General features: G+C 36.6%; 1 protein-coding gene across 1 annotated transcript in view; it reads left to right on the top strand.

The window, feature by feature from the left end:
• LOC306863316 (arf-GAP with GTPase, ANK repeat and PH domain-containing protein 3-like) overlaps window positions 1-17,248 on the top strand; it is a gene marked incomplete at its 5' end in the record, with an annotated part of 172,460 nt that overhangs the window by 1,058 nt on the left and 154,154 nt on the right. The window lies entirely within an intron of this gene.

The raw sequence follows: 17,248 nt of genomic DNA, 5'->3' as shown, positions 1-17,248 counted from the left end.
ATTTGCTTTGAAATGCATAAATAATACAGCTGATTTTTACACTTCCTTTAGTTGGATTGTTTATTAATGAAGAGCCCAGATCTTGCATAACCACGAGCTTCCAAAACGCATCATTGTAAATTAAATTGTATATCAAAGATTTGTGGCTCTTTGCGTTAATATTGGCATGACAGTCAGATGTGATTTTCATAGTGGATCTTAATGGAGATATGATTGTTTCATTAGAGAGCTTCCTCTCACCCACTATTTATGCACCAGTCGTTCATTATAGATAAAGGGAGTTTTTCAATCCATTATGTCTGGATCTCAAGTTGAACCAATTTTTTACAAGATCTGACCTATTGGATACCATATTAATGGTTTTGAAGAGAAAAGCTAATGGTGCATGCAAACAAGGCAACGTATCTATGACAAGCATCATAACTGAGTGTAATGAGAGGACTGGCTATCATTTATCTACAGTTTTACTAATTATTGATAGCCGTGAACCACCTAGAAGACTTCTGATCACTAAATATGCAATAAAAATCTTAACGTGCAATGCATTCTGTAGTTTAATGGCTGTAAACTGGCTGTTGGGAATAGGTTTCATGTAGGTCTTTATGTTGTCTGATTTGCTGTGAAATAGTCTTGGATTACAGACAGTGTTTAGTTGGATTATTTGAAGAGCTGAGATCTTGCATAACCAAGAGCTTCCAGAACGACTGCTCAATTTGAGTACGTGTATGCGCATCAAAGATTAGTATTAATATTGACACGCCAGTCAGATGTGATTTTCACTGCAGATCTTAATTCAGATGTGATTGTTTCATGACGAACATAATTGTCAGCACTTGTCGCTCATCTACTATAAAGTGGGCTTTTAGCTTTATAAACCTCATCATTATGTCGGATACACTGACTCTGACTCCCTATTTTTACTACAGACCCGACCTCTTGACTCCCATATTAATGGTCAGGGCAAGAGTTCAAATTAGATGAGCTTTAGTCACAGGTTATTTAAATGCAAATCGAGCCCCTCGCTGTTATATAGTCACAGCACTTCTAGAATTGCAGGATATTACAGAATCCTCTCAAACAGTCTTATCATAGAGTTTCTATAGGTTTTGCAGCACGCCAATGCAGCTACATAATACTTATACTAGTATTTCTCAGTTAAATGACCATGATTCAATGCTGAAACACTATAAATGTGAAAAGAACATTTATGTTTAAAGTTTATTGTGCAGTTGATTGATTTATTGTGTTATAAATAGTGGTTTCACATATGAGATGACTGAGTCTTAGATTTGGTGAGTCAGTGAACTGGTGAGATTTTCTGTAACTGTGTTCATTTTACCGTTGCGAGATGGAGAAATTTCTGGATGATTAGGTCGACAGGAGTGGTAGAGTTTACCTTTTCGTTATGTGGGTGCAAGCGAGAGCCTGGGTTGTAAAAGCTGATGATAGATTGATATGAAATAGTTGCACAGAGCAAAATCGATGGATGCTTTTCTGATATAATGTTGCTATGTATTCCAAGTAGAGGAGCCAGGATGGAGATTACATTTCAGTGAAGGGTTGACAATATTGTGAGCTGTATTGTAGACCAGCAGCATTGTAATTCAGCCTGGACCTCTGTGCATAATATTTATTGCAGGACGTTAGTGTAGATCTTTATCTTGTACTATTGACGGTGTAAATAATCTGTGTTAATAGTATTATCCAGCTAATCCTCTTTAACTGCGGTAGGGTTAAGGAGCAGCGCTGGCTCTTGACCAGCAAACCGGAGATTTTTAAGTAAATATGATTGAGTCATTTGCACATTGTTTTTTTTACATCAAATCTTAGCCCTCCTGTTGTTTGACCACGTGGATCTTCTTTTTACTTAAAGCAATAGTTCACCCAAAAATGAAAATTCTTTCATTAATTCCTCACCTTCATGTCGTTCCAAACCCGTAAGACCTTCGTTCATCTTCAGAACACACATTAAGATATTTTTGAAGAAATCCGAGAGCTTTCTGAACCTGCATAAACAGCAGTGCAACTATCACATTCAAGGCCCAGAAACGTTGTAAAGACATCGTTAAAGTAGTCCTTGTGACATCATAGTGGTACTCTCGTGAACGTGTGCTGGAGACTGACATGGAAGAGAAGCATTGTTGAATAAAGTCGTTATTTTTGTTTTAGGCTATTTTACCGATGTCCTTGCTACGTTTCTTGGTCTGGGAACATTTCAGTTCTGTTGATGTCCCTTCAGGGTCAGAGAGCTCGCAGATTTCATCAAAAAATTCTTAATTTGTGTTCCGAAGATGAACAAAGGTCTTGGGGTTTGAAACAAGATAAAGTTTAATAACTAATGAATGAATTTTCATTTTTGGGTGAACTCTCTTTAAAATGCTAATTAATATTATCACACTGGAGAACAGACTTTGTTCACACAGGTTATAACTACCCCAAAAAACCTGGATAATTTTCTACTTTTTGGGGATTTTTCCCCCACCCTTCACTTGTGGTGTTCCCGGTCAACAAAAAATTGGTTATAAATTTCTTGATTGTATATTGCCAAATATTGGATTTATTCTTCATGTCAACTTGTTTCTTGAAATAAGCATAGGTTTGTGTTTCTTTTTGGAACTGATTGGTCGTAGGTCTCATTGATCTGAGCTTATGCACCTCAGGTTTTGAGTGAACATTGCCAAAATTATCCATAAATAATGCTTTTTTACTCCAAAACTGACATGCATAAGCTCAGATCAATGAGGCCTATGATCAGTCAGTTGAAAAAGGAAATAAATAACCTGTGCTGATTGAAAGAAAACAAGCTGACCAAAAGAATGAATCCAAGATTTGGTGATAATGTAGCATAATGAGGGATTTCTAAGACATTTTTAAAAGGTCGGTAATTTTCAGAACTACACACAAATTTTTAAGTAGGCCTATAATAAAATTGGCTGTACATGTCATTTCATTGAGTTAAAGTAATGGAAAAACTTATGTTGCCATTTTCCAGAAACTTCTAGCTTGAATTTCTGTTGAAAATCATAGACTTTGTTCCCAGACCTGAAATAACCCTCCCTCTCAGACAAACACTAGTTACCCTTGTTTTTAACGCAAATGCCAGTAACGACCAGTGTTAATCACCTCTGTTCGATGCTGACTCATCCGGCCTGGAAAGAAATCCTCAGAAAGACTGTAACACCTGTAAAGGCTTGCTGTTGCCATGGAAAATCATAATTGTGATGCATCACTTGATGTTTCGCAGAATGTCTAGCCTATACGACAGCGACGGCTATTGATCTCCAGCTTGTTGACCAATAGTCGTGGGGTAAGTGTTGAGAATATCTCCTGCATGACGGTAACTGATTTGGACCAGTTTGAATCTGAAAGCAGATGGAATGTATTTATTAGTTTACATCAGCATTAGTTGTGTTACATCAACTGTGCCCTTGACTACTGGATGCTTTATTGACCGTTATAAATCAAATTATGGCAATCAACAGCTGATGACAGGAGAAATATTGAGTCGGCCCTTTTGCCATTAGTTTATTCATCCAGTGCAATGCAAGTCCTCTGTTGTATGTAAGTGAATGGAATAATACTTTTACTATTTCAGCAGTATACTAGTTTGCAAATTTCTTTGTATGCATTTACATACTACAGATTCCAGAATGTGCATGACGAATGAGCCAGTATTAGTATCCTCTTCAATGTATCTGCTTTATTTGATTAGCTGTAATAAGTGTTAAAGTGTCAACATTTTATTTCCAAGATAAATTAAGCATGCACATAATTAGGTGACGTTTTTGAGTTTACTCTTATTTAGAAACCTGATTTTTTTATTGAACCGTTCAAAAGGTATATGAACGTGATTAAAAAAGTCCCTTAATTATCATTGCAATGTAGGGAAAAATAATTGCTGTGTAAACTGATTAGTTTCTTGCATAATGCATTTTGTTTCAAGTGCTGTTTTTTTTTTTTTCTTCAAAAATAGCACACAACTTTTCATTCCAAACACAGTCATCCACTAGAATAGTGACGGTCCATTATCATTACTGGTTCAGGTCAATGCTAAATGGTTTGGAAACTAGTCAACAATCGAATGTAACCTTAACTAGAGGAGCTACAACCGTGCTTTTACAACCAGTCTTTAAGTCCAGTTCAGCTCGAAGTGCATTGTGTTTTGGGAATTAAAAATCCGCCTCCATCTGTCATGTCCTCTCATATGTTTTATTTATGCATTTTCAGTTATTAAAGAACACGGAAAGTTAATGTGATATAACAGGTTTTGTAAGAGAGCACAAATCTGTCTAATTTTGTATTTCTTTTTAGCAGTGATAAAGCTTATCAGCAATTCATCAAAGCAATTACACACTTGAGCACAAGAGGCCTCCAGGCAGAAAGCTATTTGTTTTCTTTGCTTCTCTTTCACCCCTGTCATGCCCCTTTGGTTGTAATATTTACATGGTATTTACATAATCCACCTCCATTTTATGCCAATACCCTGGAAAGTTTAAGCATGTCATACCACACACATAACAAACAGGATGAATTGCAATTATTGGCCATCTATGACACAGTGCTGAGCAACTGCATGGTGACTATATTTTCTTAGCATATATTTCTCTGGATGGTGCAATGTTGCTGTAATTGATTCATATCTGAGTGTTTTGGAATTTGTGAACATTTGGTGTATTTTGTCCAAAGTGTTTTCTAGCCATCAGCGTCCTTAGGGACAGCTTCAGAAAACAGCGAAAATGTAATTGCTGTTGTTTTTATGCTGCCATCGCTGTTATACCTGATGCCATATCAGCAAATTTGTGACTTTATCTCTGCCGCAGTTCTTTCACTTGAATTCTTTTTGTCAGCGTTATCTGAAGGACCTTCAGCAGATGTTCACTGGTGTTTACAGAATTTTGAATTCAATGTTGCCAGGGTCTAAATGAAACCACGGTGAAATGGATCTGAAGTTAAAGGGATAGTTCACCCAGAAATGAAATTCTGTCATTTACTTAAAGTTGCCTTCAAGTTGTTCTAAACCTGTATGAGTTGACATAAACACAGATTTTTCAAAGAATATTGATAGCCAAACAGCTGCTGGTAGCCATTGATTTCCACAGTAGGAAAAAAAACTGTAAGTCAATGGCTACCAGCAACTGGTTAACAGCATTCTTCAAAATATCTTCTTTTGTGTTAAAGCTGCAGTCTGTAAGTTTTGTCTCTTTGTCGCCATCTCTGTTTGAAAACCTGGAATTACAGCTCTGTGTGGAATTATCTTCCGTGCGTGGGGTTGTGCTCAGGCGCGGATGAATCTAATGTTTTGAGGAGTATGTGTTAGTAGGGGTGGGCGATATGAGCTAAAATTCATATCACGATATTTTCCACTGTCCAGACAATATCGGTATTATATCGCGGTTTAAGAAAACAAAAATTGGAATCACATTTTAGTAGACCTTGGTTAAATTACAGGCAAAATATGTATTTTAACCATATATATCTAGAAAAAAAAAAGATTTCAAGATCTAAGGCAAAAATAGAATGGTCTGACTTTAGTTGTATGAAAAACAGCAAATGGACTGAAAGAACATTCAAATTCACTCTATGACAGCAGATGGCGCTTATGGCCTCATTTTAGCGGTCCTTTGGTTACCGCTGTAAATAAATCTGCGCTGCGCTGCACTTATGAACACGGAGGTAAGAGAAAAAGAAAAGAGTTCCCTTCAGATACTCATTCATATTAAACTAAAAGTAAAGAGTGTAAAGACCATCGACTCTACCGTGCGACTCCACCGGGCTGGGACACCGGCAAAGGATATAAGTGTCGCTTTTTATTTTTTGTCATTTATTCAAGTCAGCTTTATTGTCAATTCTTCCACATGTACAGTACATACATACAGAGAATCGAAATTGCATTACTCTCAGACCCTTGGTGCATACAGTTAACATTAAACACGTTCAGATACAGATAAATACAGTTTAAACATATGTACATACAACTATACAATTATACAAATGAGGATATTGTAGAAAAAAATAAGAATTAGATCGATAAAGTGGCATAAGGCGCATGGCAGATAGAGTGCAAAACCAGTTAAATAAACAACACTGTGTAGATATATTTGTAGTGCAAAATTTATATGTTTATTATTGAAATGTTGTTGTATGCATTTGTTAATTTAATTTCTGTATTTTCTTAAATGTGTGTGTATAGAGTATTTACGGAGTTAACTTTTAGTTTTAGTTACTTTTTCTTATTTGTAAGTCACTTTGGATAAAAGCGTCTGCTAAATGACTAACCCCCTGCCCCCAATTCATTATTTATATTTTTCTTCCTATATTTCGAGCATTGTTAACAGTGATCTTGCGCTGCGGCTGCCTGCTACAGTATTTTCTCTCTTTGTGTCGGTGTTCTGCATCTCTGTCCTGTGTTAACGGCCGTTTACAGACTTCGTAATATTACCATACAAATTACATTTTGGGAAAATATTGTAATCCAGTTTGTGTGCAGCTCCGAAAAGCCGATCGTGTTTTTGGAGCGAAAACTATCCGGTTCTGATTTATGTCCGCTCAAGCGGGGTGTCTCTCTTTCTTCCTTCTCTGGAAAAATCTTTGTCCATCCATTGAACTCCATGAAAATGTAACTGTATTCACGGTATAGCAAAATCCATTTCATGGCACAACATAATACCGGCAGTCACGTTAATAACGGTATAGCGCCCACCCCTATGTGTCAGTCTGTCAGTCACCGCACCGGTGTGGATACTGTACTTAGGAATCACAGATTCTAGCCTACGTCTTGGAATATATGACCCAAATAAGAATTTTCACTGAATATTGCCATCTGAACAAGTAACAAATCTGCCATGTTTGTTCTGACCAACTGAGGAAAAAAGCATTACATTAAATCGTGCTACCAATGGTAATTAAATCTAACGATCGGTTAGCTCATATCACATCTAAACATGCATTATTAATTATTGTTATACTTCTCAAATTATTAATGTTAACAACATCAGCAGTAGTGCGGTCAAACGATTAATTGCGATTAATCCAAAATAAAAGTTTTTGTTTACATAATATATGTACGTGTGCTGTCTATTTTTATTATGTGTATATATAAATACACACACATGCATGTATACATTTCAGAAACATTTGCTGTTTATATATTTATTTATAATATAAATTATATGAATTACATGAAATAGACATGTAAATCCATGTAAATATTTTCTAAATATATACTGTATATGTGTCTATTTATATATACATAATAAATATACAAAGAACACACATGTATATTATGCAAACAACTTATTTTGGATGCGATTAATCGCTATTAATCGTTTGACCGCACTAATCAGCATTGCGTGATAATGAGTATAGTGTGTATTAGCGTGTGGATTTCAATTTCTGTACAGTCTAATCTAATTGTCATGCCATTCAAATTTCATATTGAAGAAATTGTTCTATAATAAATAAACAAGAAATTGTTAACCCAAAAAGCAAACTATGCTCCCTTCAAACTAGTTGTCTTTAAAATGCACATCTTGTTATCTGTTATCAGAAGCACATTTAGAACTGGAATATAATTTAATTTCATTCATGTGTTTCATAAACATAATCCTTTCTGGATTACAAAATGATAAATGTAATTATTCTAGCTGCTATGAGAAAAGGGTATAAACGAGTCGCCACCTGCAGGATCCTCACATGCTATAGCCTACTAGACGGGACAACTTCTTTATGTTTACAGACTTGACGTAATGACGCTGTACCATGCTCGAATTTCCCACGGAAACCTACCCGTACCATTCAAATTAGAAAACATTATTATAAGATAACCGTTGTGAATCGGGCTAAAGGAAGGCGATAATTTTGAACACTGGCTGGTTTAAAATTCAGACTGTTTGAATGTGGTATCATGAAAACAAAACCTATTTTCTAATAGTTGCATGTGGGGATATCAAGCGTTTTATTACTGGCTAATTTCAATAAAGTTTACTTTGTGATAAATATTTGAAGGCCGTTGTTTTAATCTATTTTATTAATATTTAATATGTAGCATATTGGTTTTGCTGTGGTATCATATTAATGAAATTCTACTGATATTGACTACTGAAATGTTGGTATCATAATATTAGTTCAGTAAGATATATTTTGTTTTCACAAGCTTTGTCTGTTTGCTGCTAAAACTATTATGCAAATTTATATTATATCCCAACAGTTTGTAGTTCTACTCCATATGATTAAGACGTTTTAGTTTGTAATACTGCAGATAATTTGTGCTTTTATGTAAAAAATTGTTTATTCCTCTTTAACTGAAGGCATGGTTTTTCAAAATAGGGTGGCAGAAAAGAAATTGGTGCCTGAGAAATTTGCATATGCTTTGTTTTGTCATAAGCAGCACAAATCTCTATGCGCAACATTCTTGTTCCTTAATGTCGTGCTGTCTGTTTTCCTAGAACCTTCTGAAATTCTTGGAACGGAATCAAATTAAGATGTTTGACGTTTACATATGCAGCTTGACATTTTATTATTGACACCCTGCTGATGGTCATTATGGAATAAATGAGCGTGTTGCCAAAAATATCATGTTGTGAGTCATGCAATGCAAACTCATTCATTTAAGTTAAGCTGTTGCACATCATGCACACTGCTAAGAAATCCATGTCCAAAACTACATGCACCGACCCTTGTGATGCATTGCATGCGACACATTGCATGTTGCACTGAAGCTATCGCTGCATCACAAGGGAGTTTCCACAGGTATTTTGACTGCAGCAAGGCTTGTGATGCTCTTGCAGAAGAAGCTGTCGTGTGAATATGCACCTGTGTGTCTGGACTGCAGATACTACTGCGATCGTCCTACGTTATCGCAGCGCGCCTGTTGCTTAGAAACCGGAGCCTTATAGCTTTGTTGAAGATTAGAACAGAACAGGAGTTTAAAAAAACACCTCAGATATTCGCTCTGCTTCTCAGAGCTTGAGGAACAGTGTTTTATGAGTTCGCTCGCAACTGATTGTTCCCATTTTAGTAAGTGAAAGCATAATCAATAATTCTGAAAGACAGAATTGCCTGCAGACGGCTTATATAGTATCTTGTTTTTTTCAAATTTGTTATGTTGATGCTTGTGCTTAAGACATTAAAGATGGATTATTTGCCTCCTGGAAAATAAAAAGAGGTGCACTCTGGGAATAAAAGCAAGGTTTTGCGGCTGAAACATATGGTTTCTCTGTAGAAGTGGAGGGTAAGGAAGTTGGTATTGTTTGGAGCGTTTGCTGTTAGATTAGTATTGATATCTCTGTCATCGTTTTTTTCATCTTTGGCTGTTGTTAATTGCGAGTGATCACCATTCAGTCTGTGCATCTGTTTCAGCTTTCCACCAAAGAGAGAGTTTTGGAACAGGACACAGTTGCAACATCAAATGAAAACCCAAAATAACAGATTAATGCTTCTCTTTGGACGGTTTTGTCGGAATCCAATGGATTTTTCAGATCCACGAGTGAATGAAGATTCTCCACATGGTTTAATCTCAAAAGCTCTTTGTCAGAAAGCCTCTGATGCCGCATCAAGTTCCGGAGTCTCTCAAACCCATCCCGAACTTAGTGCGCTCTGGAAGCTCTGAAACTCAGAAGATCGTAAGTCCGAGAGGTCACGGGTCAAAATGCTACTCGTGAAGAGGCTCTTTTCATAGCAGAGAAACACTGAAGCCAAGGCCTATCTCTGGAACATAATGTACGCCTTTGTTCCCACTACACAAAGGTGCTCTCTCCGCTTGTTTGCAGACCTTTTTTTTGCTTTTCCTAAGTGAACACACATGTTCTGGTCCACAGAAGCAGCCAGAGGACTCCGTTTTGTTTGTGGTCATCTGCGGAAGAAGCACTCTCCGTTGTCCAAACTATTGAGTATACTCTATATTTTTCTGAACATCACTATTGCACCCTTGAGCAAGACTGTTAATCCGATTTCTAACTTTTAGTCGCTCTATGAGGACTATCCTTGTAGGAAATATACTACACTGTCAGAGGAATGCATAAAAATTGCAACTTTAGGGGTGTAATAGCTTGTCACTGAGACAGTACCCTCAAAATATGTATTTGTACATTCTATACTTCTAATGAGTGGATATTAGTGCCTTAATATATTAAAATATACTATTTAAGGCACAGATAAGGTATAAAGGCATAACTTTGAGGGTATTACTTTAGCTAAATGTGCAATTTTTTGCAATTTATAAATTTGTATTCTAAATTACCACATTTATTCCATGTTCCAAGGAATAGTTCACCAAAAAATTTAAATTCTGTCATTAATTACTCACCCTCATGTTATTCTAAATCCGTAAGACCTTTGTTCATCTTTGGAACACAAACTAAGATATTTTTGATGAAATCCGAGAGCTTTCTGACCCTCCATAGACAGCAACGCAATTGAAACGTTCAAGGGCCAGGAAAGTAGAAAGGACATCCTTAAAATAGTCCATGTGGCATCAGTGGCTCAACATTAATTTTATGAAGGTACGAGAGTACTTTTATGCGCAAAGAAAACTATAATATTCAACTTTATTCAACCCGAATGCACTGCAACTTGTTTTCAACTATAGGAATGCATGCGATTACGTCGTGGTCGTAAACGCGTTGCGTAGACTGACACAGAAGAGAAGAAATTGTTGAATAAACTCGTTATTTTTGTAAAGTTCCTTACTACCTTCCTGGTCCTTGGACGTTTCAGTTATGTTACTGTCTATGCAGGGTCAGAAAGCTTTTGATTTGATCAAAAATATCTTAATTTGTGTTCTGGAGACGAATAAAGGTCTTGCGTGTTTGGAACGACACGAGGGTGAGAGATTAATGACCGAATTTTCATTTTTGGGTGAACTACACATTTGTGGTGTTGATTTATACCTTCTGGAGATGAAAATCGACTCATCTTTTCGAAAACTGAGGTTACGGTAAGGCACTTAAAATTGAAGTGAGGACTTAAAAGCAGAAATGTGAAGTGTCTAATTGTATAAAAGCACTTACATCAATTATTCTGTTCAAATTTGAGTATCATTTGAGCTGTAAAGCTGTTTAAATCAGTACTTTTACAATTGTTTTAGGGTTTATGGTGTGGTGTGTCATGGTGACTAAGTTGTAAGCTCTTCACAAGAAAGATTAGTAAGCAATTTTAACATTATCAAGCATATTATACAAGGCTTTTTAACATTTTTTTTTAACGTTTATCAATCGGCCACATTCACTTGCATTGTAAGTGTCGCACTGTAAACAGAAGGGACAGGTGGAAATGAATTTTTGTGGTAATCAAAAATGCTGGCGAGTGAGCTTGAACCTGGAATATACACCCTGACACATGATGTTAGATTTGATTGCAACTGTTGTAGTTTTTTCAGGAATTCTGCGAGGCTATTTTGAGCGTAGGATATGACGTTGATCTGCGATCTTCTCACCAAGTTACGGAGGTGATGGATCTGACTTTCTGTAAGTACAGCCGAATAGGCATCTGGACCAGAACGGTACGCCTCATCTCCGGCGTCAGCGTGGCTGCTGAGTAGCAGATGGTCTGTGGCATGAGAGGAGGGTTTGGAGAGCAGGGACTGAAGCCTGCCAAAGACCCTGGTTCTCCTCGCTGTTAGGACCGACGCGTTCAAACAAACACACACAACACAGTGGAGACCATCTTATTTGTATCTACACATGCTTACAGTGACAAAGGCTTTTCATTCCTTTGGGATAATCCAGGCGGACGCCAACAGGACCCCCGGATTGCCCCACGGCGGGCACCACCTGGTTGGATGCGGATCCCCGTGACGCAGGCTGAACCACAAGGGCATGACTGCCGTACAGTCCGGAAGGGATATTCACACTGTTCTGGCTCCTCTTCGCGGATACACCCCCGTCCCCCAGCGTTAGTACGGTCTTGGAGAAATGGAGCACGCCATATGTGGGAGCAGGATGTAGAGTAGTTCCACAGCATGTGCTGCAGAGCATATATCGTCACTGCCTACAGCTCCCACTCCGAATGGCTAATTGGAGTCGCACGTACTGTTCGGGGACTTCAGACCTGCACAAGTTAAATTGAATTTATTAATGGCAATTCTAGAACAAGGCCTTGTCACAGTTTTTCGCTAATACGTCACTCAACTTTCAAGGACATCCTTTTTTGGCTCGGGAAGCAGCTCTTTAACTACTTGCCTCTGCTTGAGGCAGGAAGTGTGCGTTGAGTCTAGGTTGTGTTAGTAAACTCAGCTCAGCTTGTTTTCCTCATGGTTTGATGGATCTGTTTGGAGTACCGAGCGCTCGGCTGTCGCTTTTGGCTCTTGTCACACATACACACACGTTTTTGTGCACTTGGGTTTTGGAGCAAAGGCCCCTAGACCATTAGAAGCACTATAAAGTGATACTCTTGTGTGCAGAAGAATCACCTGTTTAGGGTGATTCATTCATAACTGCCTGTAATGATGCATAGTCCATAGGGTTTTCTGTTGAAAAGCATTTTACAATTTACACTTTCCAGCGGGTTAACTGTTAAGTGAGCTGAGGTAGTTGAACACACTCAGATGTCTCTCTTATACATAGTGCTAGAGAGTCTGATTCATTTGTGTGAATCAGTTTATCCTAAACGGTTCTCTTTTTATATAGCGTCATATATTGATTTGGTTGATTCCAAATGGTTCGGTCTATCATAGCGTTGGAAAGTCTGATTCATTATAGCGAATCGTTTTTAGATTTAAAAATGTTACCCACTTAAATACTTCAATGCATTTAGCCACACTACATGCTGCTAACTAAATATGATTAGTTTGTAGCTTGATGAACTACAGTTTAGATTAAGTAGCTTCCTTGATATTGATATGTTACTTGTAGTAGCTTTCTGTTTCTGTTCAGTGTTTCATGTTAGTTTAGCCTATATTTCATTCATACCGACTGTGGGAGGTCACTGTTTACATAAGACCTGGTATTGTAAGTTTATCTATGTGCACACTATCTCTGATTGGGTTATCATGTTAAGCACAAGCCTGGTTCCTGCATAACTACGTCTGTCAGTGTCCGAACCTTGAAAAGACCAAGGTTATACAGAGGTCGAGCCTTTGACACAAAGAGAGAGCTTGCATTTGAACTATTTTATAGGTTTGAGATCAAAAGAAGCGGGACCATTAACTAATCCATTTAACCTCTTTGCAAATCTCGATGATTCTTTCATATAGTTGAAAGAAAATCCATTTAACCCACCTCAGCTAAAATACTTCCCCTTAAATTTCTGGGGCAGGATTTTTGAGAATAATCCATCTTTGCTTAATGCGATTTAGCGGCCGGTTGTAAAGATTGTAAAATCTAACAGCAACTTTCCAAGAGCTGTTTTGTGGGAGTCACATGGGGGTGGAGCGGAGGCCTCAGGAGTGGAGTGTTGGCTCGCTTAGTTTACAGCTTTTGCTGATGACTGTGGGTGTCCGCCTTAAGCACTAAACACAAATGTGCTTCAAAACCGATTGTTTTGTAAGATATTGCATTAAAGAGAATTCATGCGTTTATCACGCAACTGAGCCTACATGAATGGATCCTCTTCACAAACGCCAAAATCTGCCCTGGACAGCAATTCGTTATCAGGTTTTTTTATCAGGTATAACAGTGCTATATCAAAAAAAATGGTTTTATAATCGTAAGCCTGGGTTTGGAAAGCCGCCATGGTGCAACAGGCCGCGTGTTATTGTGTAAGCCCCCCATATTGCACTAAGCTTTCTTTTTTTCAACCACTCGGTCTTCTTTGGTTAGAGGCCATGTTTGTGAAATGATTTGGAGGTGCTTCTCCCCTTGATTCCCGCAGACGGCAGCAGGAGAATGGGTGTCCTTTGGCAGAACCAGCTGGAGCTGAAGGAACAACTCTTGGCACCTCGCTGTGAATTCACTCATTGTCCTTCTTCTCTTTGTTTGTCTGTGATTGTGTGAATTTTAAGGCCAGTTTTTTTCCTTCTCTTTTTTCTTGGTTTCAAAGAGGTGTTCAGTTCGGTTTTGTTTCTTTGGCTGTATACAATAAAAAAAAAAAAAAAAGAAGAAAAACAAAATTATAATTTTTCAGTAGTTTTATTAATGTTACCTTGGGTAGTTGTGGCCTTTTTTTGTTGAATTGTTGCTTGGGCAGATTTTATCATGGCAAACTTTATTTTTCTTACTCTTTAGAAGGTTATTCAGGTTATTTACATACAGAAGTTTTAAAGGTACAGTTGCAAAAACATCCTGTTATATTGAATAATAGGGTTGCTGAGTGGGTGGAAAATGGTCTCATAACCAATTATAATGTAAGATAGCTTGACAAACATTTTAATGGTGGGATTTGGTTTTTTACCTTTTACAGGCTTACATGTTATGTCATTGTTTTGTAACAAACAACTGATTAAAAATGCATATTTTTTGTCTTATTATATTTATTATATTATTTATTTTATTCAAATGTATACAATGTTATTAATTTGTCCATGTTTTTTTGTCCAAGTAAAACATTAAAAAGCTAAATTCAATAGTTTTAATCAGTGTCAAATAAGTGAATTCATAGGCATATAACTATATTATAATGTACTGTATGAATTGAAATATGGATCTTTCCCATCTTTATATAAATAGAAATCCAAAGTCAAATCCACACTTATCTAATATTGAATGATAAAGAATTCATTGACATAATGCCTGATGACCTTTCTAGTCCCAATTAATTGTGCATTCAGAGATGTTTTTGGTTAATTTGTTAATTATGCACGAGCATCCATGTGTTGCTCTCTACAACTGGTGCAGATATCTCAGTAATCCCATGATTCAACACATCTGCTCTTCCCTGTGAATATGGAAATCCTGACATTCCCATGCAATGCCACAGTTTACTGGGGTCTCTCTTTTGTCCCACAGCTGATGTGTATTTTTAGGTTTCCTACAATCCTTTTTTCCAGGAAAGCGGCTCTACTTGGCACTTTGGGTGACCGCTCTGTTGGGAGTAGAAGATGCAGATCTGAGCTGATCTGAGGTCATTCTGTGTCTAGTTTTTTCAGAATTTAGCTTTGGGAGGCTGGACTGAGATCAGGGGACCAAATCTGCTCTTGAGGGAATTGCTGTATGGTCTTGTTTACCTCTCTGTTTCCTGTGTTCCCCCAACTCTTAATGTTGGGTGAGTTCCAGTTGCCTGATAGAGGGGCTAGTGTGTGTATGTATATGCAAATCTACAGTACATGTAAAAAAGAATATATATATATATATATATATATATATATATATATATATATACAGTATATATTAAGAATTCCCCTAGATAGTTTTATTCAATTAAATTTCAATTAAACGTATGTGTGTTTATTTATTTACATAAAATAAAATTATAATTATATTTGATTTTCATAGTTTTTGTTTTATACATTTATTTTGGCTTAATACACACATTATATATAATTGAGGATATGTGTTTGGGTCAAAGATGAAACGTCGCATTTTGGTGTCCGCATCAATTTAAATAAAAGTGATTTCATATACTTAAAAAGCTAGTATGATAATGTTCCATCATCATTCAGTGTAACAGATCTAATTATGTAATAAAAATTAAACGACATACTTATTCTGACGTAGTGATCGTACTAAGTTTTATTATATTTTACATGTTTAGTCTAGTGGTTAAAAGGATGGAGACAGAGATTTTTAAAAAGACTTAAAATGACAATTAATTCAATTTTTTTTACTCTTTTAATGTCATTTAATGCCTTACAAGATTGGTATATTAACTATTGATATACTGATATATTGATATATAAGTGACATTTTAAACAGTTTTATACATTAATGACATTCTTTTCTAAGTCATCGAAAAAATTTATTAGTCATAATGTTTTGCTCCGAAAACAAATTTTTTTTTTGTTTGCAAAAAAAAAAAAAAACAAAATATATATATATATATATATATATATATATATATATATATAAAAAAAAATAAAGCTGTATCAAACTTATTATTTTGATCCTTGTAACCCTTGAAAAATAGAAATAGTAATTTATATACAATAATTATTTTTAAATTTGATTTATTTAATTGTATACACCTCTTTTAGTTTAATGCACATTGTATACTTTTATATAAATAATAAAAAAAAATATATATATATATATATATGTTTATATTACATTATTATTATTATTATTTATATAATTTTTATTATCATTTATAATAGTATTATTTCTGTGCTGTCTTCATTTTATGACACGGCAAAGTGTTCCAAATGAACAAATGCTGTGAAGTGAAGTCCCCTGTTGACTGTGTAGGGAGCAAACAGTGAACACTGCAGAAGGGAGCCTGTGAATCGGAACGCAGCCTCTCCATCACTTTTATTCGCTTCAGTTTGTCAGGAAGCTCAGTCCCTGTGGTATCCACATCTGTAATGTTCCCTTTTGCTCCGAGTTCCCAGCTAAATCCTATTTAATGCTTGCTGAGAGAGGTGTCATTAAGAACATACTGCTGCTCAGAACATTACTTCTCATTGTGGATCAGCAGTTTTCTTCGTACAGACACAAAAAGAGCTTAGATGGGATATGGGGGGGGGGGGGGGGGGGGGGTTGGTAAGCACCCAGTACACTGACAGGTGGTCTAAAGATGTTTGGGTCAGGATGTCATTTTAATAAGCGCATTGATGAATGTTGTCATTCGGTTGAAAATTAGTTTTAAAATGCATTACTGAAATATTCGCTTACTAATCCAGAACAGCCTCATTATTTAAAAAAAAGCAAAGTTTTAATTAGTTTTTTGCTCGTTCTTCATGTTTCGCATTGACAAAAAGCCAAGAGAAATAATGTTGCCTTGAAAACCTGTTACAAATTGGCTCAGAAAATATCATTATGGAAAAGCAAGAGGTTGGTTGCTTTCGGTCTTTCTCTAGCACTGATCACCAGTGTGTTGAGTTTCGAAAATGCAGAATAACACGTTGCATAAGAATACCTGCTGGCAAAAAAACATCATCAGCAAACACAAAAAAACACGCTGAGAGGCAAACACAAATCAACAACTAGATTTTTCAAACTCGCAAAATTGTATCCCGGAGGTTGCGTGCGAATGAGCCAAGTGACATGTTTGCCTTCATAAATATGAATGAAGTTTCTGATGGTACCCTGTTCAAGGAAGCTGTTACTATGGAGACGTTGTTACAAGAAGGTCATTAGAGAGCTGCATTGCTGATGTGCGTGGCGTTTGGAGGCAGAGTGAGGCACACCGCTGTCATCCGTCTCCTCTTTTCTGTCATTTA

The sequence above is a fragment of the Barbus barbus genome (assembly GCF_936440315.1).
Source record: "Barbus barbus genome assembly, chromosome: 44".
Lineage (NCBI taxonomy): Eukaryota > Metazoa > Chordata > Actinopteri > Cypriniformes > Cyprinidae > Barbus > Barbus barbus.
The sequence above is the reverse complement of the archived record's forward strand: the minus strand, read 5'-3'. Positions and strand labels throughout refer to the sequence as shown.